The sequence below is a fragment of the Eupeodes corollae genome, chromosome 2, assembly GCF_945859685.1.
Source record: "Eupeodes corollae chromosome 2, idEupCoro1.1, whole genome shotgun sequence".
Lineage (NCBI taxonomy): Eukaryota > Metazoa > Arthropoda > Insecta > Diptera > Syrphidae > Eupeodes > Eupeodes corollae.
In genome coordinates this window covers 123,614,379-123,630,171 of record NC_079148.1, presented here as the reverse complement: position 1 = coordinate 123,630,171, position 15,793 = coordinate 123,614,379, and the positions used below count along the sequence as shown (strand labels likewise).

Genomic DNA, 15,793 nt, shown 5'->3' with positions numbered 1-15,793 from the left:
ACAACGACAAAGACGACTACGACAACGACGTTGAGTATGACTGGAAGGAATTTGTATTCTATTTACATTTTGTATCGTTCCAGTGATAGTTAGGAGAGAAGTGTTTTGTTTTGTTTTTGTTATGTTTTTCGGAGATTATGTGCAACATGTGTAGGGGAAATGTTGGAAGTTGGGATAAAATTGTTGAAATCTTAATAGTTTTTATTTAAAACAGCACAGGGTGATCTTTTTCTTTTTTTGATTAAAGAGTATTGTTGTTAATAAGGTATTTTCGCGAAATATGTTTGGAACAGTTGTTTTAGTACATCTTTGTTTTTACTAACAAATATTTTCATTAATTCATTTTCTGTGTTTTTTAAATACATAAGTAACTTATTCCGTGCAAATAATTGGCTTAAAACTGCCAAAATTTAAATAAAAAGTACAAAAGTGATGAATGAAGTATGATCTAGCAGACAAAATTTAATTTTACTTATTTTAAAATTTAAATTTTTAGTTTTTTTGATTAATAACGGCAAAAGTTACAATTTTTTCAACTAATTTTGTAAGTGTTTTTGAGTGAAAATGTACATAAGATGTTTTGAATATTTCTTCAAACGAGTGTAAAAACTTAAAGGTTCATACAAATGTTTGAATTTTATGCTCTGTGTTTCATGTTTGTATGGACAACTCAACTTTTGTTGTTAGCAATTTTGTTTTCTTCAAACTTCCTATTAAATAAATATCTAATACTTACTTAGGTCCTTAAACCTGTTAAGTTAGGAACCCCTTAAGGGGCATAGGGCTTCTACTACTCCTACGCACCATCGTGTACGGTTTCCGGAGATGTGTTGCAGCTCCCTTCAACTCTTGCCTAAGCCTCGACTGCCCTGTGCCATGTGCTTCTCGGTCATCTAGCTCTTCTTCCTTCTTGTGTGAGCGGATTCCACTGCATTGATTGACCTGCAATGCAGTCGTTGCCTTTTCGAAGCGTATGTCCAATTCATTGCCACTTACGTCTTCGTATTATAAAAGCTATAGGTTCCTGACTTGTCCTTCTATGATGGACCTCATTTGATATGTGGTTTGGCCAGAAAATCCTTAGGATGTTACGTAGAAATCGATTTACGATTGTTTGCAGCTTTCTTTTTATGGCTGAAATAACCTTTGAAATGTTGCACCCATAAAGAAGCATAGATTCGATATTTGTGCGAAACAGTCGTAGCTGTGTTCTTAAGCTGATGAAATTATTCCTCCAAATTTTTTAATGCATTCCGAACGCCACTTTTGCTTTGCCAGTGCGGCAGATGACGTCTTGTTCGGTTCCGCCTTCGAAGTGAATGATACTTAATAGGTATTGAAAGCTCTCTACTTTTTCCACCGGTTGCGAGAAAATATTTATTTGAGAGGATGGTCGGGTTCCGAGGCCGATCATTTTTGTTTTGCCGGAATTCATTTTAAACCCCACAACTTCTGCTTCTCTCTCCATACATGATGTCATTTGATGAAGATACGTGATCCTATGAAAGAACAAGCAAACATCGTCCGCGTAATCCAAATGCCTTAAATAGGATGGCAAAGTCCATTGGATCCCTTCGCTACCTGACAGAGCTGAGCGCAGTACATAGTTTATCACCAACAAAAACAATATTGGAGACAGAATAAAGCCCTGTCTGACTCCGCTTCGGATTTCAAAATCATCTGACAACCTACCACCGTTCAGAACGTGACACTTGGGTACATCACATTCCGTCCTTTTAGAAATTAAATTGTGTAGTGTTAAAAAATAAAAGATAACATTTCAAATAGCAACATATACATTTTTTAACTGATTTATAAAAGAAAGACTGCCGTGAAATAAGACCAACTTTGAAGAATGTGACGTGCCCCTTGGTAGTTCTTATTTCTCGAAATAGTTTGGACTCATTTTACTTTGTCAAAAAGCAATTTGCCAAATGCTGAAAATTTGTCTTTTGCAAAGTCCAGTGAGCCCAATTTTTTAAAGTTGGGTTTCATTTACTTAGCTTTATTACAAGGCACAGAAAAGAAAGTCTTCGAAACAATATGTTTCTTAATATTGCACATTTTAAAACTGCAATAATTTACAATGAATTAAAATTACACTTTTTGTACACATATATGCGACTTTTGTTTGGGAAAAATCTTCTTTCAACTTTTAATTCTTTCTTTGTTCAAATCCTATTATCAGCTTCAAATCTAATTCAACATTCATTAGTAAAGAAAAAGCGTTTCATCGCGACTTTTCATTACATTGTTACATTTTGCTAAAAAGCACGAGATTTAAAAAAGTTTAATTGTTGTATGAATTCGTCGTTTTGGGAGAATTTGCAAAAGTAGCCCTTAATCATGAATTTAAAAATCTTTGGAGAATCAAGTAATTGTTGATGAAATGTCAGGATCATTTGCTTTGACAAGAAATTCAGTTTTTTTTTAAATATAAAATACTTGAAATGAAAAGAATGTGAATATATTAAAAATGGCATTGTCGCAATATCTATGACCCAAATATTTTTATTTGTAAAACTGCGAGCTTAGTTAGTTAATGGACTTCTAAAAATGAATTCAGTTAAAGTAAAAGAGATCCAAGTCATATCAAACATTTTTCTTTTAAAATCCTATTTTAGACACTTGTGTGTTGCATACAATAAATAAGTTTTCTATTGCAGTTATAATCAAATAATAATCACAAAATGCTTCTTTGATTATTTCTCTTCTTTACTAGCCACCTGATAAAAAAACATTAATTTTAATTTAGGGATGCATATGTGTCAAACGTTGTTTTCGACTCCTGTACATAGCTAAGCTACATTTTTCTCGTTATAGTTTGACATAAACTCGGTAAACATAAATGGTCCACATACGCCATAGTGTACGCTTGAAATTATGAATATATTAATTATACACCAGAATGAAACATATACATTAATATTTGTTGAAACGTTTATTCATTTCAATATAATCAATTATTACTTAGATTATTTTTATATTTCTTTATTCACTAAATGAAATTATAATATTTTGTCTATATATTCACTTTATTCTCATGTTAAGCTTAACATGTAAAATTTCTACAAGCATCTAATATTTAACAAAAAGTTATTGTAAAATCTGGCCATAATTATCGTCAAAAGATGATACTTTTTTCTAACTTCTTTCCGTCTAGACACATAAGTAATTGAAAATATTCCATTACTATTATTGGCATCGTAAAATGTTCAATCCTAATTTAGTTGACAACATTTTGTGTTTACTTTTCAAATTTCAAAACACAATTGAATTATAACAATTGTCTTATACATAAAACTCCTTTATATACATTGTATGTACGTCGTACGAAAATGTTTACATAGTTACGAACAATGTAGGGACAATACTCAATTATAACTAATAATAAAAACTTGTCTCTTTAAAAGTAATATTTTCAATTTCTGAAAACATGAAAAACTAAATGATATAGTTTATGAGTCGTAAAAGTTTTCAAAACTAAATACACAAGAATAATAAAGAAGTAAACAGAAAGACAAACAAAAACTATGTTCATGAGTAAAATGAACAAAGAAGAAACCATATGTCCTTAATATATTAAAGAATTAAGATTCATTTTTATTTCCCTTAAAAACTTTTTAAAACTAAAGAAAATATTAAATACTTTCAAACAAAATAACATCAAACATTGAATTTTCAATAACTCATTCTCATCGGTTATGATTTAATTATTATGGGATACAATTTATTTTCTTATATGTTCATAACCAAATATTTAACAAAGATGCAACAATGTATGGATAACCCCTTAAGACAAAATATCAAAAACTCATGTAAAACTATAAAGTAGGAAAAGAACCCTTAAAAGGACTAATTCTTTTTAAGGACTATGCAAAGTTTTGTAAATCTCATACAAATCCAAAATCTACAAAAATTGTATTACAAAATACCCCATTTCCTTTTTTCAGATAAATTTCACTCTCAGCTCATCTCAGCCAGCAGCAACAAAACAATAATGCATTTCCAGTGGCCTTGGAAAATGGAAAATCTTCTTTGAGTACTATTTTCTCTCTCTCTCTCTTTGAATTTATACAATGTCTACTTAATATAATTGCTTTTTTTTAATTCTCTTTTTTTTATTTCAATGGAAGAAATAACGGTTTTTCTTCCCAATCAACCATCAAGATTCAGAATGTATCCCTGCACAAAAAAATAAAAACACTTGGAATGTTTCGACTCTCCAACAATTTATATGTTTTTTGAAACATGCGCATTACTGCATCCAACATGTGGCATTATTTGACATTGTAAATGGAACGAGTTGAATAAAATTCTGAATTATTGACAATTCATCCGAATGACAGATAGTTGAAGAATTATTCTCTCTTTTCTCTATAGTGTCATCATATGGAATGGATGCATTTCTTTAAGTCCAACTACACACCTATAAACCTGGTGAATAGAATCAGGGAGGTTTACTTTTATATTCTTTAATATAGGATGGTTTTTATATAGAAGAAAAGATGGACAAAGTTTGTATTTCATTGAAGATGGGTAAATTTATAATATGGAAGAAACAGTATTTAGATATAATTAAGCATAATTGTGAGGTATGAGAAATCTTCCAAATAAATTCAAACAAAGACTTAACAATGCATGTGTATGCAACGAGGTGTTTGAAAATTGATTTAAACCAATTTTTTTATTAACACCTTTCTCTATACGATCAGCTTTTGATGTAGAAACTTGAGTCCTAAAGTCACAAGAAGACAAAACAAAAAATTAAATTTCATTTAAACGATCTTCTTTTGAAGAAAACAATAATATTTTGGAGTCACCAATTCGCAGCTTGTTTAAGTGATTACAATTGACTACAAAGATCTTTTGATTAAATACATTAAAAGCTTTCTTTCAAGACCTTAATTTGTTAAACTGATGTAATTCTTTTTGTAAAGAAGATACAACAGCAAATATGAATACATATGTACTTCAAATATCCAGCTACAAATCTTGAAAGATTTACCGCCCGGGGATTTCAGGACCTGATGATAATTACAGCTGCAAATGTGTGGGACATTTTCTGTCGAGATTCTCAAAACGTTAAAGTTATTTTTTTTAATATTTTTAGTTAAAAAAACATTTAATCATTTTTCCTTAAAAAAATGTCAGAGATGTGAAGAAGGTTGGGCAACGGCCTAGTCACTGATAAAGCTTCGGTTCCCATCGATCACCCAAAATAAAGGATCAGTGAGCGTGGTTAGTAGACAGATGGGGGACTTTCTCGAAAAAACCTACCTCGTGCTGTTGTCATGTGTTCTTTCTGTCTGTTGTTCTTTCTCTTCTGTCCTTCTGTCTTGTATTAATGTCTTGTGTTGTTATCACCATCATCATAAGGATACAAATATTGTACATTTAGGCGTATACGTACTTTATTTATGTATCTATCTATCTTTTATATAAAACTAAAATCAAGCGGTTAGGCTTCGAAAATTCTTTTTCAATTGCATGCATTTTTTTTTTTGAAATGAAAAAAGATATCATGGAGCAGGTCTTAGGCATAAATAAAGTCCGATAATGTTGGTCAATAATTTGTTATCTATACATATAAAATCCAAAATATCATTGACTCACTGATCTCACGTTTCAATATAGGAAATATGAATACCAAGTGCAATTTCTATCGTGCCTTCAAATAGCCTAAGGCCCAGGTCTCTGCTGTTCAGGAAGAAAAAATTTATTGGAAGAAATTGCTCATTTACCGGAACCTTAAAAAAGTCTTTTGAATCATTTTTATCGAGATTCTAAACATTTTCTTGATATGATTCGTGTTTAAAATTCGACTTTCCAAATGATGTCATTCGATGCCAATTAAATCAGATATGGAGATTTTATTTTGTATGCTTACATTTAAAGTTCAAAGTCAAATACTTGCAGAGACTTATTATACGTCTTGCAATATTTGTTACATTGTTATAATCCTTACGTGCGCAGCTTCAAGAGTGCTTTTGAAGCAAAGCCAACAAATATAGAACATTTTCAAGTAATTATCAGAGCTGACCGTCATTATAATGCACCTAAAATTGATGATGTAGCGGTATTAATTGTTGGACAAGAATTTACAAAAATGGATATGTTTTTTTTTTTTACACCGGTCTTACGATGCACTGCAGTTCCCTTTAATATTAAGTCATGATGAAGACGGTTATTCAATTATCGTACTACAAGTTCATCCAATTACAAGAGCTCCTCAAAAAAAAACTGTGTCAGCAATGGATTTTTCTCTTACAGGCTTCAAGTCAAAGAAAATTCAAATAATACTTTACTTCGTTGCCGTCACAAAAATTATGCAATGGAACTAGATTACGGATAGTATAAATATGCAGAGGAACGTGGCTGAAGCTAAAAAATTTTCCGACTCATACCAAGGTCAAGTCGTTTTCATTCCCAGGATACCGATGATTACTAACGAAATACCCGTTTTAATTTAAACAAATAAAATTTACCAAAAAGCTTTGTTTTGCTATGTCTATTAACAAGGCACAGGGACAGACACTAAAGTTTGCAGACTTTGACATCACAAAGCATTGTTTTACCCACGGACAATTTTATGTCGCTTGCTCGTATTACTATAACCGTAATAGAAATATATATGTACAGAGATAATAAATACAAAAATACAATAAAAGAAAATAGTAGTTTTTTCATCGTTATTTTTTTTATTAAAAATAGTTGAATACCTCCCGGGAAAGACGGGTAAACCAGGTAGTATTTTTTAATTACAAAAGAATTTTCTTTTTATTTCTTTGGTTTTTTCCATTTTGAAAAAAAAAATATAGCGTCAAACATTTAGATCATGAAGTTGTAACTGAACCTAATGAATCTATTACCATACTTAAAAAAAATTAAAATATAGCAATTAAATATAATATTATTAATATTTTGTAAAATATAAAGTTTTGGTAAAAATTAAATAAAGAAGACAAAATCCCCAATTTTGCCATTTTTTTAAAGACACTTCTGGACTATGGAGCTCGTGTGAAGCGTCAAAATTATTGGTCCACAAAGAAAACTTTGAAAATCTGAATACATTTAGTCTTCTCGTCTCTGAAGAGAAAATCTTAAACAAAGTTTCAAATTTTGACTTTCATTTTAGCCCTGGCCCTTCTATTTAAAAAAAATGCTTGTTTTAGCTTCCTCTTCGATTTTTTTTATGAATCGCTCAAATCCTCAATTTTTCCTAAACTTTAAAAAAGAAGTTACATAACGCCAATCCATTAAAAGGGAAGTCAAAATAAAATATAAAACTATCGCCCAATAGCAAGTCCATTAAGTCCATTATTTGCAAAGTCTTATCGTTCAATTGTAAATCTATAATTTATGACCGTCATTCAAAATTCAGCAGTTAACAACGCCCTTAAGTTTACCTTCTTTTAGGAAATTCGTTCGAATCAAATGAACATAACTTAACTGTATCTTTGCAGATATCAGTAATGCCTTTCATAAATTATGCCAAAAATACGGCATTAGGTCTAAACAATTAATTTACTATTCATGCTTCTTTTAACTTATAAAACAGATTGGATAGCGTCATATTTTGAAATGCGCGGTCATCAAAATTTAACACCAATTCTGGTGTACCACAAGGAAGTCACTTAGGACCTATATTGTTTAATTCATATGTAATTATTAAAAAAAGAAGGTAGCGCAACAGTCCGTTGAGAACTAGGTCTCAACCATTCCTGTGTGCGAGTAACGTTGTGTGGGATGAAGGAAAACCTACAGTTCTAAGCCCTATCCGAACGGCTGATTTGAGAAAGCCCGTTTCATGACAAGAAATACTCTTGGAAAATTTGTCAATTCTTCTCATGAGGCAGTACTCCTGAACAACATCTGGCCTGACAGTCCAATACAGTCCATCACGATACGGGTACTACATGACTATAATTTAGCTGATGATGACACACAAATTTTTTAAATTTATGTACGTCTGCAAAATTATTTGTATAGTATAGTTTTTGCGAATGGTCTTCTATAAATAATCTTTAACTTAACATAGACAAATGGAATATTAGTTTTAAGCTTTAACATTCGTTGTTCAACGAATTTCAATAAATACAAGAAACGTTCAAAGCTTATAATAAGGCGTCTTTTATTTTTCCTTCAATGCTAAAAAAAAACACAAAAAGAAACAAAAAAAAACTTTTAAAAAATTCCCAGAACTCGAAAACTCAAAGAAAGGTCAATCACTTGAGTTTTTTAATTATTTGATTCTATTCTTTTTTATTTGTTATTCGTTTGTTTACCTTCAAATGAAGTCTGTCTTCTAAGAAGTTAAAATTTGCAGCGTAAACTTATTTTTTGTTTTCTTAAATTACCACCGCCTTAACAGATTTATTTTAACGCCAAGCTCGAACAACGAAGTTGTTTTTCCTGCGTTAACTTTTCTTCAGTTCGTTTATTAAGTTTTATCTTTTTTCTCATTAAGTTTACTTATTCTTTTTACTTTTTGTTACAATAAATTTTAACTTTAGAATAACAGACTTAATCATCATCAAGACATAAATAAAGTAAAAGCAGCAATGACGATAGAGACGTAGTCTTAACGGAATAAATTCTACGATTGATATTTTACTACATGCTGGCTCACTGATTTGTTGAAAGGTCAACGGTCAAGCAAAGTGGTACATTAGAAACTTTTCTGTCACAAAGTTCGATGAAAATATTAAGGGTGGTTGCATAAGGAATAGTAAAGAAAAGTAATAAAAACAGCAGCTTGCACCAATTTAACAACACCTTGCAGTTTTTAATTAAATAAAATAATTACAATTGATATGAAACACTCAATCTATTCCCTAAAATACTCGATTTGAAGTCAATTGAAAGTCTATTAGTAATCAACTCAACACACAAAAAATTAAAATTGATGTTAACACAACAAAACTGACTTACGACTTCTTACAACCCCATTCAATTAAAAAACTTTTAAATTAATAAAAATGCATTTATCACTAATTGAAAATATCACTTCTGTATCTCATCGTTCAATCCTCAATTTTTTAATTTTCGTTTTTACTCGTTTTTCAAATCAATTTTGTGTCACTTGTTAGGCATATTGGTGTTACGTGTTGTGTATTCAGTAGGAGAAATTATTACCATCATTAGTTGAGTTTACAGAGCGTAAAATCTTGTTAAACCACCCCAACGCCCTAGCATCCCCGCCCCTTTTCTTAATCTTCCTCATTCTATAATATAGATAATTTGCCATAATATACAGTTACGTCGCTTAAATAAAATGCCAGCAAGGCATTAATTCCTTGAGTTGTTAAGTCAAATAAACATTAATTACTTTTGTTACAATTAATTTTGTGACATCTGTGTGGTGCAAAGTGTATGATGCGAGTGGTTGGTTTTGGTGGTGGTTTTGATGCCTTAAAGCTTATACACTTTGTGTGTATATAGTATACACACCTCCCGTAAGTCTTAACTTACGGTGTATATAAACAGAGGCTTAATAATTTACGATCTATTATTGCCTTGAACCAAATTAGCATAAAGCTAAATAGCTGAGTGTTACTTGTGATGCTTTACTGGTGCAGCTATCTAATCTACTCCCACTTACCGACGACAAAAGTAGGCGAGACACACAGTTTGTCTCGTCATTTAGTGGTTTTAATTTTATTTATAATGGCATTTAGATTAAAAACAGTTTGGGAGAATAATAATTTTTGTTTATATACATATTTGCTCTTGAGCTAAATAAGTAGTTAATATTTAACAAACACAAAATGTTTATATTTTCCTGGGAAAAGTTAAAAGTTTTGAAAAATTTAATAAAATTCATCATGTGGCAAAATAATACTTTAGTTCAATAGTTCACTCATCAAAAATACAAAACGACTTAATCAGAGACAAAAAAGGACACCAAATACGACGGAAAAAAGGACATAATTCAGTTTCAGTAACGAATTTCGGCTACAATATATTATTTAACAGCATGTTCAAAGCTGTTTCCGAGATAAACTAGATTTAAGAGAACCATTTATCAACAAATTTTTTAAAATGTTAATATAAAACTAATGATTTTTCACTAGAATTGCACTTATGACCCTACTTCAGTTTATTTGAAAACATGACAACATCCCCAACATAAAAATTGAGTTTAAACTTTGTGTTTTTCTAAGAATAATTATCAGTTGTTTTACAGAATTTAAAAAATTAGGTTTAGTTTATACTAGTTGTACGTAAAGGTTGATGATATATGTATATGATTTTTATTTAAAATTAATAACATTATTTTAGATTTTTAATTTGATTAAACCTTATTCCAAAATTTTAAATTAGCCTTGATTATGATTTCAGTAAACAACTTTAAACATTTGAACGAATTCGTATAAATTTTTAGATTCTTCCAGAAACCAAGTATCTAAAATTAGAGTGGACGCGGCAGTAAATAACTTTTTTTTATCTTTAATGCTTTGACAAAGATGATACACTGTCATGCGACTTCTTTAACATCGTCCTAAAAAGTATTATGAACAACTTAATCGACAACACTAGAGGCACAATTTTCCAAAAGGTCCGTCCAATAACTCGGATACACTGATAATATTGAAATTATTGAAAAATCAAAGCATTATGTAAATGAGGGTCAGACCAATCATAATTAAACGACGACGTCCTGCATAAAATGCCACTATGGAAAGCTATAACTTTTAGGTAGTTAAGGACTTTATGAACCTAGACATCGCTGTAAACTCAAACACCGACACCAGCGCTAAAATCAAACGCAGAATAACTCTTGGAAACCTCTGCTTTCTTGGTCTTAAGGAAGGCAACTGAGTAGTGAAGTCCTATCTCGAGCAACTAAAGCCACCATAAGACACTCACTATTCCAGTTCTCATATATGACAATGAGGTGTATGTCCTGTCAAGGCAAGATGAGAATGTCTTCTGCTTAGAGATGAAAACTTTTCAGTGGATTTTTGGTCCCGTCAACATAGATGAAGAGTGGAGGAGAAGATACAACGTCGAACTGTACGGGATGTACAGCGACACTGACCTGGTTAGAAGAATTAAAAGTCCAACGACTTGGCTGGGTCATGCACAGCGAATGGACATCAACGCTACAGCCAGGACAAAGTAATAGAAGAAGACTCGGGTGGCGCAGACAGGTGGAAGAGGACCTCAAACCACTTGAAGTGTGAAACTAAAAAACCTTTATTAAGTCTCAACTGTTAATTCGAAAATTTCACTATTTATATATTATTAAAAACAAAGTCGAAATATAATGATACTAGCTGACCCGACAAACGTTGTATTGTGATATAAATAATTTCTAGAGAATATTTTAATAGAAATAAATAAATTATTGTAAGTGTGTATGTGTCGCTTATTATGACGTATAATTGTCCGTGTGAAAAAAATGAAGTGTTCAAATCCAAGCCACAGAAAGACGTCGTTTGGCTTTAAGACTTATTGTCATTGCAAATTAAAATCTAATTGGAAGTTGAATTCAATTCGCACATCCGTGGGTATAATAGGGATTCGCGGTAATAATATATTTTCACCTCGAAATTTGTCATTTAGAATTATGGTTTCGATAGCATTTGTTATTAATTTTTTTAATTACTAGTCGCATACCGTTGCACAACCGTGAAATTATCAAATTACGAAGCAAAATTACCAGATATCCAACCTTCAGTAGTAATTTACGCGGTGGCCGGATAAAACCAATGAGTTCAAAAACTCAATTGATAATTTTAGCATCACAAACTAAATCAATAGATTTGTATGATACCAAGTCTTGATATTTAATTCGGTAGCATCCTCAGTTTTTTCTCCTAAAATTTCTGTTTCTGCCAGTCACTCATTAATTATAAATTGTCTATGTACATCGGGAAATATCTGGTCAATGAGAGCATCTTGTGAATCAATAATCTTGCAGAAATCTACTGCTAATTATTTGCATGCAGTTTCATCTGTAGTAACTTTTCCGTCGCCTATATCTAATATTTGTTTTGAGAATGTTTCAGCTGATGGATCTTGAAGCATTTGAACACTCAGTTTGCACTCTTTCAACATTACGCCACAGTGGAGATGATTTTAAGCACGCGTTGATCTAATCAGCGTACGTGGAATGCGGAATTACTCGAAGTTTTTGTCTGGAATTACCTGAAAATAGTAACAGAGTGCCCCCAAATAGTCTGTCATTGTTTTGCATATCTTTTAATGACCTCTTTAACGCCTCAATCGAATGTTTGTGTGCCATAGGGCATTCATCTCAGATGATAATTTTACACTGTGGCCATGGATGATTGTTTTTTTATATTGCACACCGCTTCTAGGTTATTTGGAATATTTAGTGGCCGTTTAAATACTGAATGAGCTGTTCTGCCTATAACCAATAAAGTTGCCTCAATACCAGAAGAAGCAACAACCAATGCGATAATATTATTTGATCGTATTTTAAGAAGAATTAGCGAAATAAGGAATGTTTTGCCAGTTCCAACTACGAGCATGATTTGGCCAAAAATGGTTCTTTGTTCTTCATTGATAAGTGGACAATTGCGAGCAACAGTTGCTGCCATTTCTACAGTATTGTATTGTAGTTCACGTTTTAATTCAGTGTCTATTAAATCAGATGCATTCCGATTTGGTGATTGCATACCGAAATAACTGAGTGGTAAATTGGCAATGATATTGATAACGCAAAGATCCTCAATAGCAATCAATGCTTCATTGTCCTTAGCGTCACTGCCTACTATCGTAAGATCGTTGCACCGTGTACGATTTTAATGCAATCAAACAATTGCCTATAGGAATATAAAAATAGATAAAAACCTGAGCCCTACCGAATGTTATACACTGCGGATCATAAGGTTAGAAGCAGGATTTTTTGAGAAGTAAAATCGATATTGCTCCCGTTACATAATGGATTAAAAAAAATAACTATGGTTAATGAAAGACTATTTTGTTAACAACACAATATACATTTTGGGTATGGACTGAACTTCTAAGACAAATTGTTAATTAAGTCAAGAATATGCGAAAATAAATGGGGTCATTAGATTACAAGCACATAAAATAAATGAAAATAAAATGCAGTTATGTATTCATATTTTCTTTAAGTTTGGATTTTATTAAATATTTAATAAAGTGTGCTGGCACCAGCCTTTTAAAAAATTCTATCTTTTAGGGATTTATATTTCAGTCCAGTGAAATCTCACTTTAGGCCAATTTGATACCATGAATAAGCGCTTCCTTGTCATCGTATTGCTTCCCTCCCTCATACACCTTACGTGTAAGCCAGCCCCACACATTTTCCATTATGTTAAGGTCCGGGAAATATGGTGGCCAAGGCAGCAAGTAGATGTTTTGGTTTGCAATGAAGGAATTTACCTCTCAGGCTGTGTGTATCGGAGCGTTGTCCTGCTGAAAAATCCATGAAATTGGTCCAAAAAGCTCGGTAATTTTGGGGAATACTTATTTCAGCAAGGCTTTGTATGTTTTTCCAGTCGTTTTACTATCTTGGACTACCAAGTCTATAGTGCCATAAAACGAAATTGAGCCCCAGACCATAACGCCTCCTTCTCTGCTATGGTGACGGTTTAAAAACCGCTCCTCTTTCCTCATGTCATGTAAATAATAATTATAACCATCTGTCACATTGCCAATCATTTGTAGTCATTGAATTCTGCACATCCCAGCTCATGTGATCTTTCGCAAAACACAAGCGTTGCTTCTTCCTTGCGTCATTAAGTGGTAGTTTTTTTAAGATTCAGGCGCTTTATGTGTTTAGCATTGCGGATCGTGCGTTTGACAGTCGATAAGCTGGCCTTAACATTAGCTTTATCCCCAATTTTAGCTGCCGATAAAGATGAATTTGACGCTATTCTAAGTATATTTCGTGTTTCGCGAAGTGTTAAGGCTATAATAAGTGTGTTTCCTTTACAATTTTTTAGATACGACGATGGATTTTTTAAATAGTTGCTGACACAATGATCACTTCGATTTATTTTTCGGGCTATAGCACGGCATGAAAGATCTTTAGAGTAATAAACATCTATTCTTGCCATTTCCTCCACTGCCAAACATTTTTCTTGCACATTTTTATTACAACTCAATAAACAACAATTAATTTATGAAATGCACTGTTTGTAGTAGTCTTTTATTTACTATAGTTGTTTTTTTCTAATCCACCATGTAACGGGAGAATTATCGATTTTACTTCTCAAAAATGCCTGCTTCTAACCTTATGACCCGCAGTGTATATTAGAATTTTGTTATCCATACTGTAAAATTTGATAACTTCTGTTTCTTTGCGAATTCATTTTTGAGCTTTATTTGACCTTTTCAATTAAAGAATGCTTCCAAAATCCAGTTTAAACCTGTGTCATCAACCAACGCCCATATTTTGATCAATTGTAAAGTGACTTTTTCCCCTTTATTCTCTCTATTAGTTTCTTTTATCAACCAAAAATTGGCCTTAATTCAATTTTCCATTTCACTCAATGCTCCAAAAGATGTAACAAGCATCATAGATTGAACACGGTGTGATTCAAAATAAAAAATATATATATTTCTGTGTCCAAAATTTAAAACGAATGCTTTTTACTGAATAGTCACAACAGAAATAAATTAGGTATTTTTCCATTTTTTTCAATTTCAATTCTCTGGGTCAATCGATTTGGCACCTTATTTAAACTCTTTATTCTTATATAACTTTTGTATAAATCTTAAGTTTATTGAAATGAAATTGATTTATTACACTATGAACAAAACTTTTATCAAAATGAAAGCCTTATATAAGAAAACACCCAAAGATTTTTCCAACTCTTAACCAATTAGTTGACAGCTGTCAAAATCATAAACCTAATTTTATATCATCTAAGATAATAAGAATGAACAACAAAATAATAATATAGATTATTTCATTTACATCAAAGTTCCTTGAACTTCAGGTGGGTTGTACATAATGTATATGTGTCACTCGTCCGTCTGTCCCTACAAACTACTAAATATGTATACCCTCCCCTCGAAATGACCTCATTGCTATACATTCATTGACAAACCACAAAAAATGGGATGAATTTGATGGCTACTCGTTCGACTATACTCGACCCGATTCACATTTATTATTTATATTTATATAACAGAATCCCAAAACCCCTTTTTCTAGACCAAATCCCAACATTGATTAAATGTCACTAGATACTCCCATCTATACAGCTGATGATGGCTTAACACCAAACCAACAACACCAAAATTACCGTTAACATCGACCACGATAGCAATAAGCAATAACTACTGTTCGAGTATATAGAAATAGGGTAGAGGTACAGTTTTATACAGTTTTATATTGGGTGTCAAGGATCTCTGAAGGGTTATTTGATGTTGTTTTTTTGGTGCACAATGTGGTAGAAACCTTTAAAGTTTAATACACACTTAAATTTTGTGGATCGCTGTGATTTGCATAAAAAGTATATGTATAAGGACAAAGAGGAGCTAAAGCTAAGCTATAGGTGTATGGTGTTGGGTTGTGCTGTGTTTGTTTTGAAAACTCAATTTATTTTGGAGATGGGTAGTTTAGAAATTCTGTTATAATAAAATCTCATTAAAATGGGTTCAAATGAAAAACAAAGAAAGATATCAGCATCGAAAACTATACAGCATTGTACGTGCGAAATATTCTTTTGAAGTCTGATGACCCGAGTCTTTTCACGAAAGAATTGTTAATAATTTTATTAGTTTATGAATTTTGATTTATTTAAAAAAAAGAGACCTCATTATTCTACTATGGACAAATAAG

At 31.8% G+C, this 15,793-nt stretch overlaps 1 protein-coding gene across 4 annotated transcripts in view; it reads right to left on the bottom strand.

The window, feature by feature from the left end:
- Positions 1-15,793, bottom strand: part of LOC129946277 (calcium-binding protein E63-1) — a 435,397-nt gene that overhangs the window by 368,561 nt on the left and 51,043 nt on the right. The window lies entirely within an intron of this gene.